The sequence below is a fragment of the Onychostruthus taczanowskii genome, unplaced genomic scaffold (assembly GCF_017590055.1).
Source record: "Onychostruthus taczanowskii isolate IOZ18803 unplaced genomic scaffold, ASM1759005v1 scaffold18, whole genome shotgun sequence".
NCBI classification, from domain to species: Eukaryota; Metazoa; Chordata; class Aves; order Passeriformes; family Passeridae; genus Onychostruthus; species Onychostruthus taczanowskii.
This window is the reverse complement of record NW_024499017.1, coordinates 1,203,151-1,219,240: the sequence shown is the minus strand read 5'-3', so window position 1 is coordinate 1,219,240 and position 16,090 is coordinate 1,203,151.

The following is a 16,090-nucleotide window of genomic DNA, read 5'->3' as shown; positions in this document are numbered from 1 at the left end:
TTTGAAAAGAAACAGATTTTGTACTATAAAATTGCAAAATTATAGTCTGATATATTGAATATACATGGCCAAGCCCTTCATCTGGCATATTTCAGAGAAGCTCCCATCATCCAGGAGAGCCAAGCTACTTTATCACAACTAAGGGTCTTACTGTTTTTCACAAAATGATGTTGAAATACCCAGCTAAATCTGAGTCGACCTTTTTCTTCTCTATAGGTAAAACAATGTGATCAAGCAGAGATTGATTAGTCAGAATTACATTGACGTAATCTTGGGGCAGAAAGTTGCATGAGGTCATCTTCCTGAACAGATGGTCTGGAGATATTGGTTTTAACTAGCACATGGTTGAGTAAATAATGTTTAAGTTTTCTTTGAGAGCCTGGGGAGTGAACCAGATAGAGTTGAGAGAAATACCTGTGCCTCCTGCCCACATCATCTGCTACTCCCAGGGTTTTCATTTCCTGCACTGTTTGTGCTTTATCACACGGCTCACTGGTCAGGCAGTCTGTGCCCTTGGTTCAAAAAGCTTTTATTGGAACACTGAGAGAAATGTGCACTTAGTTTCAATTTGTCATTTCTTTAAAAACACAGGTTGTCCCTTACAGGCAAAATCAGACAATAGACATAAGTGTGGGGATGAATGGCATTTTTTCAGTCAGCATAAGCTATTTCATATGTAGAAATGAATGACCATAATACAATAAAAAAAATTTACATGATCACTTTCATGACCAGTTTTGTTTCTGTTGAGATTAAATACATGTGTGAACACACAAATTTGTTAATTCTTAAGTTTGTGCAACATAGACACACCTAGCCATGTTTATTTACAATCTCAATGGGACTGCTCCTTTTATTGTATTATTTGTTTTCTATATCACTGTTTAGAGTAAATTAAGAGTGGTTAAAAATAAAGCTCAGAAGATTTCTCTGATACGTTTTTATTCTTTGAAGAGGAACACCTCTTTAACCAAACAGCTCCTAGATAACTAGTCAGCACTAATTATCTAACTCAATAATTAGTCAGATGTTATTGAGTTTTTCAATAACATCTGACTAGTGTGTGTTCTATCACACTTGCTTTTCATTATAAAATTTCTGGGATTGTCATTGTTATAATATTCAAATGGTCATTTGATAATGAAAGACGGCATATTAAAGAAAAAATACAGCGCAAGATTCAAAACCAGGGTAACAATTTAGAGATAAGTAAATGAATATGTACAATTAAGATAAGCTTGATTAAAAATTAGTTTATAATTTGCATTACATATTAGTATCTTTAAATGACCTTCAAATGCTACTAATTAAAGACTACAAATTATTATTCCAGGTAAACCCTAAAGTAAAGTACAGAATTATAAACAAAAATGCTATAGAAAAATTAAGCAAACAATAAAACATGCTTGTGCAAGCAATGATCTGATATGGTAACAATATTTGAAATGAACTGCCTGCATTACCCGTGTGAAAGGAGCACTCAGAGTGTAGGTCAGCTGCTTATTCAGCTAACTGTTATTAAATATTTCCTGCTCCCTTCACCTTCTCTCTCTAAAACCTGTTGACCGCTAGCAGAGTTTCCACATTTCTGTTTTTCTGGTGTTTATAAAAAGGCTAAAAAGAAAGCAATAAAAGAAAAAAACAGTAACATTGGCATTCTGATTTATTTAATTTAAACCAAGCTTTGAGCTAAACAAGAGAGCATTCTCATATTCCAAGAAAAGAAAAACGTATACAAGCCTGGCAGCACTGCCTGTACAATTTCTTAAATTACAAATAGGTGTATCCCAAAGAATTCAAATCCCATTCTCCAACTAGGCTCCTGTAAAGAAGCAAAAGGTGAAAAGGGGAAGGAGAAAGGGATACAGGCAATGTTTTATGTATGAGCTAGAGAGAGAAGATTCAGCTAAAAAAAAAAAAAAAAAAACTGAAAAAACCCCAAACACTTCCAAATTTCATCCCACCTTCTAAACAACAGCTCAATATATCATGTTCTGGGCTGACTGAAGTTCATACAGAAACATGCAGCTTCCTCCAATTTTCTCCAGAGGTTTCAATAAAAGGATGAACTTGTTGTTTTGCAATGGTGTTTATGGAAAACTTGCAATCAAAAATTCACTTTAATAAACCCATTTACAGTACACATGAAACTATGCAGTTTGCAATAACCTGCTTTCACTTGGGGCACCAGAAGCTGTAAGGTCACTACTAATATTATTGCAGACAAGTGTTTTTCTCATGTTTTATGACTGTAATGTCATTCCTATTTGACTTCACTGACACTACTCATGGCAGAATTGCTTATGACATAATTATGGAAATACAAACTTATTATTGCATAATAGCCTTACAAATCTCATGCATGCATCATTATGCAAATTTGAATAGTGGAGCAAATGTTGTTGATATCAACATGTCCATACAAGAATAAGCTAAACAAATGAAATACAGTCCAATTAGTAATTTGGTGGGCAAACTTAAATAAAAGGAAATGCTCAAGGGAGGTAAGAATTCTTAGAAGTTATGGCAAAAATCTCACATATCTTCAGGAAAAGTAAAGATTTCTATTCAGTTGATCCCAAGACAATAAAATTCAAGAAGTGATTGATGATATACAGACTGAATTCTAAGTTCATTAAAGCTACGTGTCAGATAATTTAATTTGACTGAGATTTGGGAGCCTGAGCTTAGCTGGTTTTGTAGTTGCCCCAAAAGTTAACAGAGAGAGGAACAGGGAGAAAGAGAACAAGAGGAAGACCTCCAGAGTCAACCGTGCTACTGGATATCTTTATGCTAAGGTGATCTTCTGAAAGTATTTACTTCTCTCCCATGCCTACAGGCAGAACTTAGAGCCTGGATAAATAATGAACTTCTAAAATGTCCTATGACCTAAATCCCAGCCTACATGCTGCATCCATATAACAGAGCAACCCACGTATCCTATCCTAACTCCAATGGCCAGGCACCTCCCTGCTCAGACTGGGCAAATCTGTGCCATATCCTCCATAGGTCTTTATTTGGTAGAGAAATCTCTTGTCGTTTCTGGTGGACTATAAAACTCAAGCAAAAGTTAAATCTAAATTTAATCCTCTCTAGAAGGAAAGTGAATTCTGAAATTGAGGAGAACCTCAATCCATCCAACTTCCTCCAGTGTGATGCCAATGCCAGTAATAGATGCCCAGACCCTGGAAAGGAATTGCAGATTGACAGGAGAGCATGTGAAGGACAGCACAAAGGAATTCCAGCAACCCCAGCAGCTTCATCAGGAGTCCAGCTTAAATGACTATGAAATACATCTGGCACAGGGAATAAACAAGAGGAACTAGAGACATGCACACACCTGCAGGGCAGGGATCTTACTGGCATCCCAGAGCCAAACACACCAAGCTGCGCAGTGCAGGTGACACCCTGGAGGGAAGGGATGCCAGCCAGGGGACTGAGAGGTGCACCTGGGAGACCCTCCTGCAATTCAACACAGCCAGGGTCCTGCACCTGGGACCAGGCAACAACAATCCACAGGTACAGGCAGGGCAGAGAAAGGACTGAGAAATGTTAGGTACGAAAAGCTCAGCAGGACATGGCAACATGTGCTCGGCAAAATTGATACATTAAATTCTTTGCCTAGAAACCAAAGTTTGTCATGTCCAAAATTGCTTTAACACTAAAAAAACTGCACCAGACTACATTTTCTACAACCTGTTGTATCTGTTAATTCCACCAACTAGAGCAATGCCAATGCTGAAAGTCTGTAAGAGCTTATTCAGTGTGTTTCCTACTCTCCTGCAAAGCAATTTAGATGATTCAGACAGCACTAGTGTTTCAACATTCTGAAGCCAGTGGTATTGCATTGACTGCACAAATTTTGCAAGAAATCTTGGCAGAGTTTGCTTTAAACATCCTCTAGAAGGTGACAACGTTATTGGGTGTTATTTCTTGATTGTTTTTTTCCATTTATTTCTTGCAATTATAGGAGATTACATTATACACCTTCACAGTCTAATTCACATTTAGTCCAATTCTTTGTCTGAATTTCTTTGATAGTGGTTTTCATTAGCCAAAAGTACTTTAAAAAGACACAGACATTTTATTTCTACGAGAATGGTTTTTCAGTGTCAGATGAGCTTTTTGCTATACAGGGTAGCTTCATTTTAAATGAAGCTAGCTTTAGAATATCAGTTATGGCTCCCTCTTGGGTCCTTTCATCTTGTACACAAATATTTAGGTGTAAACTGGAAGGGACATGATGCCCATGTTTTTCTACCTATGGTTCCTTCTACTGCTATTTGAAATATGGGGATGGGGAAAACACATCCAATAACAAAAAAGAACAAATAGAAGAAATTGCTACCTGGTATCTGCTTCTTCTTACAGACATTATATTTTCTCCTTCAAGTAGCAAACTAAACACTACAATTTTCAAGCAAACCTGTGTACAGTTGTTTACAGCATAATGGTGTAATATGCAGTGTCAGCTCTGCAGCTCAGCACTGACCTTTTTCTACTGCAGTCAGGACATGAAGGTGAAGACTATATTTAATATCTTTTCCTATTAATAAGCATTAAAGATGCTCAGATGCTGGTCTTTTTCTAGAAAGGATATAAGCAGAAGGAAACTTGTCTTTTATTCTGTAGTTTAGGCTTCCCTTCAGACACAATCTAGACTGACATAAGACTGGTTGGAAAATAGAAGGGTGCACTTGCAAATGTACCTGAAACCACTTCACTATCTTTTATTGGAATGGTTGATACAATGTAAATATTGTCTGGAAAAACCCTGTATATTAAGGGATTTTTTTTTTTTACATTTATACAAATTATTTTGCATGGCCTAAATCTTTTCCCTCTGCATTTGTTTTCTGTCCAGACGTCTCCCTCACAAGTGAAATATATAATGAAACATGATACAATTAAGAGAAAGAAGAAAGCTTCCACCATCAGAATAAAAAATAAAATCAGAGCATATTTCACTCTTACTGCTGTGACTGTAATGAGACACAAGTAAGCAGCAATACCCCCACAGAAGTACAACCCCACACCACTGGCACAACCCTTCGCCCCTTCCTTACTTATGGCTGTTTGCCAAAGTCCTGTCCTTAAAGATGAAAGTGCTTTTCTGCTCTGGACCTGACTTCTCAGGAGCAGACACGTTAAAAATATTCTACTGCTGTTGCAAATAGTAATTCATTAACAATCCATATGGAGGTTATTGTTATTATTATTATTGACATCCTTATTGTGTAAGTAAAAATTACATTAGCTATTCATGCAATTGTACCTTTATTTTCCAATTCAACATTTTTCCACATGCATCCTGGTAGGACTATTCTCTTTGCTACAGTGTTCATCGTGTATTTGCCTCTCTTTTAGGCAAGTCTTAACTGTTCTTGGTTAGGCATATAAACGAGGAGAGGGTATTCTTTTTTAAAAATAAGGTAAGTAAATTAAATGTGATGGCTTTGTCTGTCACAGCAAGCAGCCATAAACCTCAATTATGATACACGTAAGTTGAAAAATCTCTCTCGTCATGTCAGGGGAAAACCCCATAGATTTCAATAGAGGTAGAACATCACTCAGGGGGCTGTATCTCATGTCACAAGTAATTCTATGAATTTCTATAGTTATTTTTGACTCACTTCCATATGATTTACCTCTACTAGTATGACATATAATGAAACAAAGTGGAGAGCTATATTCTTTTATCTTTCATAGCAGAATAGGACATTTTGAAAGTAATATACCATGCCCCTTAAAAGCTGTATTCTTATTTCTAGGTACATAAGTCATGTATGTCTTAATAAAACTAGTTTTACTAAAATTATTTACTAAAATTAGATTACTTGAAAAACTTAACATTTGTCCATGCTGAAAACAATGAACTGAACACTTTGCAGTATGTTTTTAAAACGTTGAAATTATTTTAAAACCTTTTTTAATAATTTTTTTTGCTTTTTTAATTATTGATCGTAGATGGCAACTTTCTATTTTCTACCAAGAGCATCAGCAGATGTGCTTTTAATCATGCATAGCATTTAGGATAAAAGGAAAGAATGATCCTTCACAATTAATAATTTTTATTTTGCCTTTGTTTCTGTAGGTGAAAAAATATTTGCGCATATTATCACAAGTAACTGAAATGAGGAGACAAAGTGAAGGAGGGAATATCTAAAGCTCCAATAAGTAGGGACATTTCTCTCTGACCTGTGTGAAAGCCTGACATTCCCAGTGAGACTACTGCCAGACTATAAAGTGAATAATCTTTTTGAGAGAGAAAGGAAAATAAAGTCTTTTCTGGAATATTATCTATAATACTGATCATGACCTTTGTTTAAAAAGTTGAGCTTCAGATGGAAAAGTGTCAGAAAGGGCATTAGACTGAGGAGGTGAATGGAAAGCTTGAAAGAGGTTAATAAAGGAACTCATCTCACTCACTCCAGCAAAATGAGGACTGAGGGGAAGTTGGTGGCTCTCTCTACATATAAGGGGAAAAAAGCATCCCTGGGAGAAGAGCACTGTCAGTTAATGACCAGTGGTGCCAAAGGACCAAATGCAAGCAAAGAGATTGTGAATAAGTTCAAGCCAAAAATTAGAAAAGGGCTTTTCAATAATTGAAGCAGTGAGGAAGCCACTTGCAATGATGATTTCTTTTCTGCCCTATTCATCACACTTGACTAGGAATCAGTTTGTTTGTTGGGTAAGGCCCTACACAAATAACATAAGCTAAATCACCTCAAGAAAACCTTGTATAAACTAACTCCTCCTAGTCTGCAAATCAAGTTGCAAAACATTCAGGCAATCCTAGGATTTCACTAGATCAGACTTTTCATTCCTAACCAACCTTAGAGCTTCTTTTTCTCCTTGGCCTCTTTCCTGAGGAGCAGATATTCCCAGCCACTGGCACCTCTGCTGCCATGTGCAACAGGCAGAATACCGTCACCCTCCAGAAGCAATCAGATGCCTTTTCAACACACATCCCAGTATGCAGTTGTGCTGCACAAGGACTGCAAATCTACCTCTTCAGAAAGTCAAGTAAGAGCAAGCACAGTTCATTCGCATGGCACAAACACAGCACCTTGCCAGCTGGGAACCACAACCTGACAGACACAACTTCACTCAAAAACATTTGCCATCATATCCCTGTTGAAGGATCTTTCCAGCTTAATTACAACTTCAGCCTGAAAAATTCTATCTAAAAGAAGCTGACAAAGCAGGCATTTTTGGATTTGGAGAGGTTTGAGCAGTGTAAACAGCAAGACTTTCAGAGCCTTTCCTTTATCCTAACACATTTCTATATATTTCCTTTTGTGTAAAATTGAATTATAATTTCCTTTGGCCTTTGTCCGTGTTGATGGCAATTACTATTGGTGATTTGTAATGAAAATCTGCAGGTGTAGAAGTCTGTAAACACATTTTAAAAAATAGGGCAAAAGGTTGGGCATATATAATCAGGATAAATAGAATATCTATACCATCTCTTCATATTATCAGCAAAAACTCAGTGACACTGAAATCTGTTAGTCTATCAGAAGTCTCCCAAAAGATGCTACAGAAATTTCATCACTGCAAATTTGAAAGTGAACTTTGCTTGATGCAGTGAACACTTTTGGAAGGACATTGGCAAGCTCCCTACAGTACATCTTTGCTCATAAACAGCATAAGGTTAGTTGTCCTCTTGCAAAAATACCCTGAATTAGAAGCAAAGCCACCATTGCACACAAGGATGAACTCATTCTTTTGAAAAGAGACACCTGTGCAGAAGAGTGGTGTCGCCTAGTCTCTTACACAGAATGTGTTTGCAAGACCTTTCCAAAGATATGGGGACCTTGTTTAAGTAAGTGAATTGAAAACCTTTCCAATACTTCAGATGAGTGTCCTAACTACCCCATGGCTCTCTCTTCTAATCCTTTAACAAACAGTGAAAATGAAGTGTTGAAATTTATTTCAGTGAAATACTGATTGACTTGCAGCTCAATGTTTTTCCTTTCTAACATCAAAGTTTGCACTTTCCAGCTGTACAGACATTTTCTTTACAGTGTTATATCAGGACGGTCTAGATTATTAAACACTGGCCACCTTCATCCCTCATCTCCTGCTACTAAAAAAAGACTTGCATCTCAAATGTTAATTATGCATTTGCAGGCAGTCTAAATGACTCAGGGGACTGAAATCTGACTCTAGCTTTTCATCAGCAGGTCATCAGTTCAGACCTGACTCAGATCAGCAGTGGCTGGAAGCTTCAACAATTCAACAGCTGTTTAGATGACCTACATGAAAGAATATAATATATTATATGCAGCTTTGGGTGGAAAAGAATTCACATCTTAAAAGTCACGTTCAGAACTGACATTAATTGGGATCCATGCTATCAGACACCAAGAGGACAGAGGGCCTGGAAACTGAGCTCTCCTCTCTCTGCAATCTCCTCCACACTAAGGATGGAAAACTTGATGATGGAAGAGAAGGTTATTTTTATTTTTAAATTATTTTCATGGCTTCTCCTGTTCTTTCTCCTGGTTCAACAGAGGAAGTGTATTCATTGTTCATGAATACACTTAGTTTTGAAATTGGGAGTCAGCATTGTAACAGGCTCCAGATAATTATTCTGTGTTTGATAACTGCCTTGCTGCATGCACAGCATAGGCACCAAGAAATCATCGTTATGAGACTTCAGAAAAAACATAAAACCAGAGATACATCAGACTCAATACATTGAAACAGGCGATATCAACACTTTTCGTTATTCATAGGCTTTCTAGAAAGTGGATTATAAATCTATATAATCATGTTCACTGCCCCAATATAACCTGTAGAGAGTTGTCAGAATGGAAAAACATTAGAACCCCTTTCTTGGGCTTATGTCAGAATTTCAACACTTTTGTGCATAAAACAAAATTACAATCCAGACATTTATTTACTAGTCCTAATAAAAGCAAGCAGCATTCTTTTGTACTTGAAATTCTGCCCTTGAGCAGTGTGAAGAGCCAAAATACAACTCTTGTGGATTTCTTCCCTCCCTGGGGGCAGGGAATCTTTCCATTGGTGTACAAATGGATGAGCTCACACCCCCACAAACTGCAGAGGCAGCCAAGGAGGGGAGATCACTGGTAAGGCATAAAAGCATTTTGCTCTGCTTTATCAATTCTCAGCTTGACAGACTCCTCTGACTTGTGTCGAGAGCTGAACAACCATGGATTCAGCATCAAGTCAATAATTCCTTCAAGAGATGTTCCCATCCCTGGTTTGTGTAGATCTTGTAACTTAGCGCAGAAATCCAGGATCTGCATTTATGACTCTGCCTCTGCAAATCACCATTTTAAGTATGGTTTAATGTACAATATTCAGTCCTGGGTTTGTAAGACACCAGTCATGAGTCTATGCCCTATTCTGGAAAGAAGGAAACAGCCCATCAGATATGTGTATGCATCCCTGGAGTTCATATAAACACAAGATTTCTTTGCACAATCCCATACTCAGAGCTACAGGTCCCATCTATATACAAAACATGCATAACCTTTTTTTCTGTAACTTGGCATATTGGACTGTCAAGTTTTGTGAAATAATTCTTACAGTATTTAGACTAAAAAAAAGTCCAAATATTTTTTGCTTTGAAGCTGTTGTTAGGTTTTATGTTTTCAAAATATCATAGGTGCATAACTTGATATAAGAATTCACTGTCAACAAAATTACTTTTAGTTCTACATTGGATGAGATGTATTCTTAATTCTTCTGCTGAAAATTAACAATATTTAAAGAGCTAATAAAACCAGTTTTACTGAAAACATACTGGATATAGTAATGTGCACATCAGCCCTTAATCTGAAGTGGACAAAACACTTAATGAACCCACAAAATCTGCACTGAAAAGAATCTCCTGGTAATTACTGATTGAATACAATCCACCACATTTTCTCATGCATTTACCTTGTGTCTGGACAAGCTGCATGTTGGAAGACATCCCTCCTGAGCTCCTGTAGCTCTAATATGAAACCACAGTAGCTTCCTATGAATAATTTTGCATTTCCACTCAGTATTTGAGCACATGATACCTTTGTATCTGTAAACCAGTGCATCTGTAAGCACTGGAACCTGGAGCCCAGTGATAATTTTTGGAGACCAGGTTTTTCAGAACCTGGTAGGAAACTGGAGGAAATTAGGTCTTGGAGCTCAGGTACCTTCATTGGGGAGGCAATTACCTTGTAGACAGTGGAAGCAAAACACAGGAAACCAAACTGCTTCACCCTTTGTCATCAGAAGTGAATCATTAAAGATGGCGACAGTTAATCATCAGAGATTTTGTTTTGTTTAATTTCTCCTTTTCTGAGAAGCTGACAGGGTGAGGTCACATACATTCAAACACAGACAGATCTTGCCCATATATGCTTCCAAATCAGGGAGAAAACTGGAGGGAAGTGAATGATAAACAGTCTTTGACTTACAGAAAAGAAAAGCTAGCACGTCCATACTAAATAAAAAATAATCCTATTCTCTTGCTGTTTGAGCACTTCACTACTTTGTCTCCAGTTACAAAACTGTGTGACCAGGGAAAATTGGAAAATTATGTAGCTCTAGTAGATGTGCAGCCAACTGGAGTTGGCAGAATGGAACACAAAATGGGACTATACAGTGGGCAGGATGCCCAATGCAAGAGCACCCTCTCCTGAACAGCAGAAAATCCTCCCCAAGAAGGTCCTCAGTCACACACATACTTCACAAAAGATGGATTTTATACCCAGGGGTGGCATACCTGCCTCCAGGCCCAGGCAGTCAAATCTGCTTGCATAAAATGTTAAGACCCTGTCCCTTTGGCAAATTCTTTGCAAATTCAGAAAAAGAGAGGTTACACTTTCTGCCAGAAGTCGGAAAGGTTTGCCTCAGTTAAATTCAGTTTTATCATATACACTGACAAAATCACACAAAATATGATGGTAACAACACATTATAAAAATGTTTACTAAATATGTAATTAATTTCAGGGCTGGAAGTTTTGTTGTTCTTAAATCTAGCAAACATCAGCTGGCAAACAAATTGCATGCCTTAGAGCTTCTTCAGACAACAGCTGCTTAAGGTTTGTTATTTTTAAACTCCACAAGGCTCTCAGCTATTAGCAACAAATAACAGGAGTCAAAAAGTATCTTTCTATTATTGTCATAAAATGGGAGTATTTGGGTTCGTTAATCAGAGGATTCACAGCCTCGCAATTAACAAAAACTACCCCATATTATGAGATATGGAACATAAATAGAATCTAGCTGCCTCATAAAAACTAAATTTTATATAGAAACATTCAACGTGAAAGCTTGCCTTGACACTTGTTCTAAGAGCCCCTGTATGAGATAGAAAGAAAAGCAGCACTACAGAGGAAAATGGAGCTCTCCCTGCTATTTTAAACAGAAGAGGACCTGATTCTTCAGTGTGCTTTTCAAATCAGTAGTACCACCACCACTTGGTCCTTGACACAGGTTTGGGCTCTTTATCTGAATTTCTACATACTTAGGTTACATAAACTGCTCTCATTTTTATTCATTTTTTCCCACCTGCTTTCCACCCTGTATCCAAGCCATCTTGCATATCAAATCAATCATCTTGCTTCTAACTTAAATCTATTTTAATACTTCTTCAAAACTGTTTGTTCTCCAAAAATCTGTTATGCTTTTATACAACACAGACTCTAGTAATTTTTGACAAATTGTCAGAAATATAAAAACTATGTTCCCAATGTTTGATCCTTTCCAGCTTTGATCTCCCTAGCAGCTGCTTTTATGCTGAAATTGTACCTGTGCAAAAGAATTAACAACAAAAATACTTAATACTACCTCATTGTTAGCAAAATTTAATATAGTTTTAAAAAAAGAAACAGTACTGGATATTGAACAACAGAAGCTATTTACTAAGCTAACACTGCAGTGAAACCTCTACAATCTCCTTTCCCCCAAAAAATTTATCGAGACAGCAAATAAAATCTCACTCAGCTGCACCAGAACCAAGCGCATCGAGATTTGACCAATCTCAGATGTAACTGTTTTTTTTCTATGCTTCTTCTGCTTTCATTTCCATGCAACTTCTTTCATGAAAAAACTGCATAATACTATACCCACAGCACATTTTATTGACCATCAGAATCATCCCCTTGATTTGCATATGTTCAGATTTTAGCAGCATGTGTAAATTACTGATGGGAAGAAAAGGAGATTGAGCCAGTGCACAGGGAAAGATCAGAGGCAAGAGACACTACTGTAAACTCCACTTAAAAAAAACCCTGGGTTTTAACTGTAAACATAAACAAAAATTCAAATTAATTGTCCAGATTGTTTGTGGACTGTTCCTTGTCAGATCTGTTCAAAGCTCCATTGGACACATCCCCAAATACCTGCTTTGAGCAGGGGAGGTTGAATCTCCCAAGGCCCCTTTCAGCCTTAACTTCTCTACAATTTTACTAGTATATTTTTCTATATTTCAATGAATAAGTTGATACAGCAGTTAATACAGCAGATGCTGTGATTATAGGAACTTGACATTGCTGTAACTAACAAAAAAACAGCCTTAGTGAACACAAAAAAGCATTAAGAGAACTTATTTGGCATTATGAAATGTGCTAGCTGGAGTTAATGTTTAAATGCCACTTGGGAAAATTGCTCTAGCTGACAAAATATAGCTCTGTTCTACAAAAGAACTGCAAGAAAAGCATATATTCTATATGCAGATATCAGAATAATTCATCAATCACACAAATTAGTATTTATATTTCCTAAATAGTGAAAATACAGTTCTGGACCTGAGCAATAATACAATGAGAATTTGCTTCTTGCTGGTTTAATTGAGAGAGAAATATGCAGCACTTGCTAAATCCTTCTCCAGGATCATCTTGGTCACCTCCCCCAGGCTCCTACACTTCCCAAAAGAAATTCCCATGCAGTGGCAGTCACTGCTCTTCACCTCTCCCCTTAGACAGTCAGCAGCCACCCAACACTAAACTACCTTCACTGTCTTTGGGATTTATTTGGCTGTGTTCAGACTGTTTGGTGCTGGAGACAATGTACTTTGTTTCCCTGCAAGATTGCCTTCTGGCAAACACTCCCTTTAAACTGCAGAGCCTTCTCTTCCATCTCTTTTCTCCAGATTGACCTAAAATCCATAGAAGTGACAAGAAAAAGTTTTGCACAGAACACAGAGCTAATAGAGCAGGCTGATAAACTTTGATCATCCATTTAAATGGAGCACCAAGGAACAAAGGTATGGCTACTTCTCAAGACAAAGCAATTTTTCAAGAGTGAATTCCAAGCAGGTGGTAACTAAGCAACAGCTCACCTGTACAGGGACTTTGATCACTTGACAAAGCAGATCAGAGCAACACAAGGGAAAGAGGACTAGAGATTACAAGAAAAAAAAAAAAGCCTTTTCTTGGCCTATCAGAGGGAAAGATGGAAAATAGCCTAAGAGATGCAGCAAAAAGGAGCCTGATGATTTGGAGAAGAGAGCAGCTGAAGAAAAGAGCTCATGAACACTTTAGCAAGCATACTTTATACTTTAAACAGTTTGTTGCTTCCCCCAGCGATGACAGAAATATTTGGGGGAACAAAGAACAGTGCTACTTCCTCACTCCAGGCTTGAAAAATACAGCTTTTTTAGCTTTGGGCAAGGCAGTACCCATGTGAAAGAGACCTTGGCCAATGAGGAAGAAAAAGATGGACATGCAGAACTTCAAGGGAGTTGCAGGGACAAAATAGCAGCAAAGCTGAGGAGAAAGCGGTTGAAGCCTAGGGTGAAATCTGCTTCAGGAGCTAGTAACTAAGGGCACATACTGAGTAAACAGGGATGAAGAAAAAAAAAGTATTAGGAAATTACATGCAGAAATTCATCAATATATAGGAGATGAAAGGTATAGGTCAAAAACAACATCTATAGTATAACAAAAACAATGGAGATGGGCAATAAGGAACAAACAGATGGCAGGGGGAAAGAGCAACAATAATTTTCAAACACCTCACAAATCCATTGATTGTAAAGTTCAATTTTATCTCTTGAGGCTGGTGATAAAATAAGTATATCTCATCATTATTACTGCTCTATCTGCATATTGCAGAACTGTTCTGATGCTCCCTCCCATATGAATTAAAACTGAATTTGCCTTCAAAGGAAGTTGAAAATTTGTCATGAGGACAAGATTAGAGCCTGGATTTGTAAGTATTTATTTTTTGTTGGGAGCACCTGGACTAGCCTCAGACAGGAAATGAATGTGGGCAATAGTCAGACTGGTACTTTTTCTCAGGAACCCTGGTATGCTTTTCTAGTGCTTAAGGTCACCCCACTCCTGAGGGAAAACAGGGAAGAACATTTTAATTAAAAATGAACAGCCACAAAACTTTATAAGCCATTTTTGCAATTTCATTATTCCAGCTAAAGAAGAAAGATTCTAAAATATTATTAACATCCCTTAAAATATTTATTAAGAGATTTAAATTAGCTGTCTGAGTCCAGCACTATTGTAGTGATTCCATTTCTTTGGTATATCCAAGGTAAGGACTAAAATAATATTAAAATAACAGCAAGAGCATTGATGATGCAACCGAGTTAACAGTTTATTTTCCTCAATGATTAGTAATTATTAAAGCACAGATTTTCTCCTTATTAAGTCCAGAGTCCACTCAAGATCCTGGGGATCCTGAGCTGCTGCTTTCTCTCCATGAGTTAAGAAGAGCTGCAAATGACAATGATACAGCATAAAATGTCTTGTGTGTGGTGAGTACAATTAAAGATTTTCTCTCTGCATTTGTTTGAAGACTGACAGCTCAGCTGACAGGGCAGCCAAGTTTATGCAGTTTTCTGTAAGCTCATTGACAGTTTTCCCTGTGAAACTCTTTCTGGCTCTCTTCATCAGGTAAAATCCTGAACCTTTGTCAGACAGCTCTTTCAAGAGCAAACAGGATGAGGAGTCCCACCATGAGCAGCTATGAAGTCTCATTAAAAAAAGTCTTTCACACTCTGTTGTCCTTGTTCTATATTATAATGATGGTTTGCCATAAAGTGCAAAGAAATGTTATTCTAATGAACTGAGGAGAGGCACTGCAACAGTGAGGCATGATTAACGAGCTGAAGTCGTTCATGAAGTCATTTTACATGTCTGGCTGGTGACCTTTGAATTTGAAGAATTGCATGTAAAATATAATAGGAGAAATTATTTGCTTAGCATACACTGTATTCGTGGTTTAGCAGAGGGATTTGGAACGGGTTATGGTGAGGGAGAAAAGGCAATCCTGACACAAAGTGAGATTACTTCTTCCTCCTCTCTCCTTTTCCCTCCCCAGATTCAAATGCAATTGAGGGCCTGTTCTGTGCCATGAGCTCCCCCATGGCTATGAGCACTTGCCAATGTGCCATCACCTGACAGAATTCCCTTCCTTTGGTAAGGCCAGGGAACCTAGAGAGCATGCAAGAGCTGAGGGAGATTCCAACCCTGTTTGGAGTGCCAGATGACACAGAAATAAAACAAGAAAATAAGATTTTCTGTTTAGAAGGTTAAGCTCCATCCTTTAGGTCTCTTCAGGGGGCCCATATATTTTTCAGCCTATGTGTCAGTGACCCACACTGTCAGAACCAGCCAGCAGCCCCTTTCCCTCATGTGGGGTGGGGACAGTACAAACTGTACTCAAAATTACTGGAATTGTTTCCACTTTGTCCAGACTGTCCCAGTTTCACTAGGATACCTGGGAACCATAACCCTCATAAGTCCACACAAAGCCATTAAGAGCACGAACCTCTACTTGGCCACTTTCATACATCCCACATGGGATCTGCTTTTGTGGGACTGAACAGAGGATAGAGGCTTCAGGAGCCTTTGTTCAAAATCTTCCTGTCTGCCAATTCCTTATTCTGGCCCTTCTTCTCAGCATGTGAGGTGCACCTACCAGCTATAGAAAGCATAATGAGGTACAAGCTACACCCTGGTGAGGCTCCAAAGCATTCCTGACCAAGTGAGCAAGGTGCCAGGAACACTCACAGCAGAATGACAGGCTCACCCATTTGTGCTAAGACCTGCAGGACAATTTCCTGTACATTTTTGAATATAAAGGAAATGACCAAAGCTGATAGCAGGCAG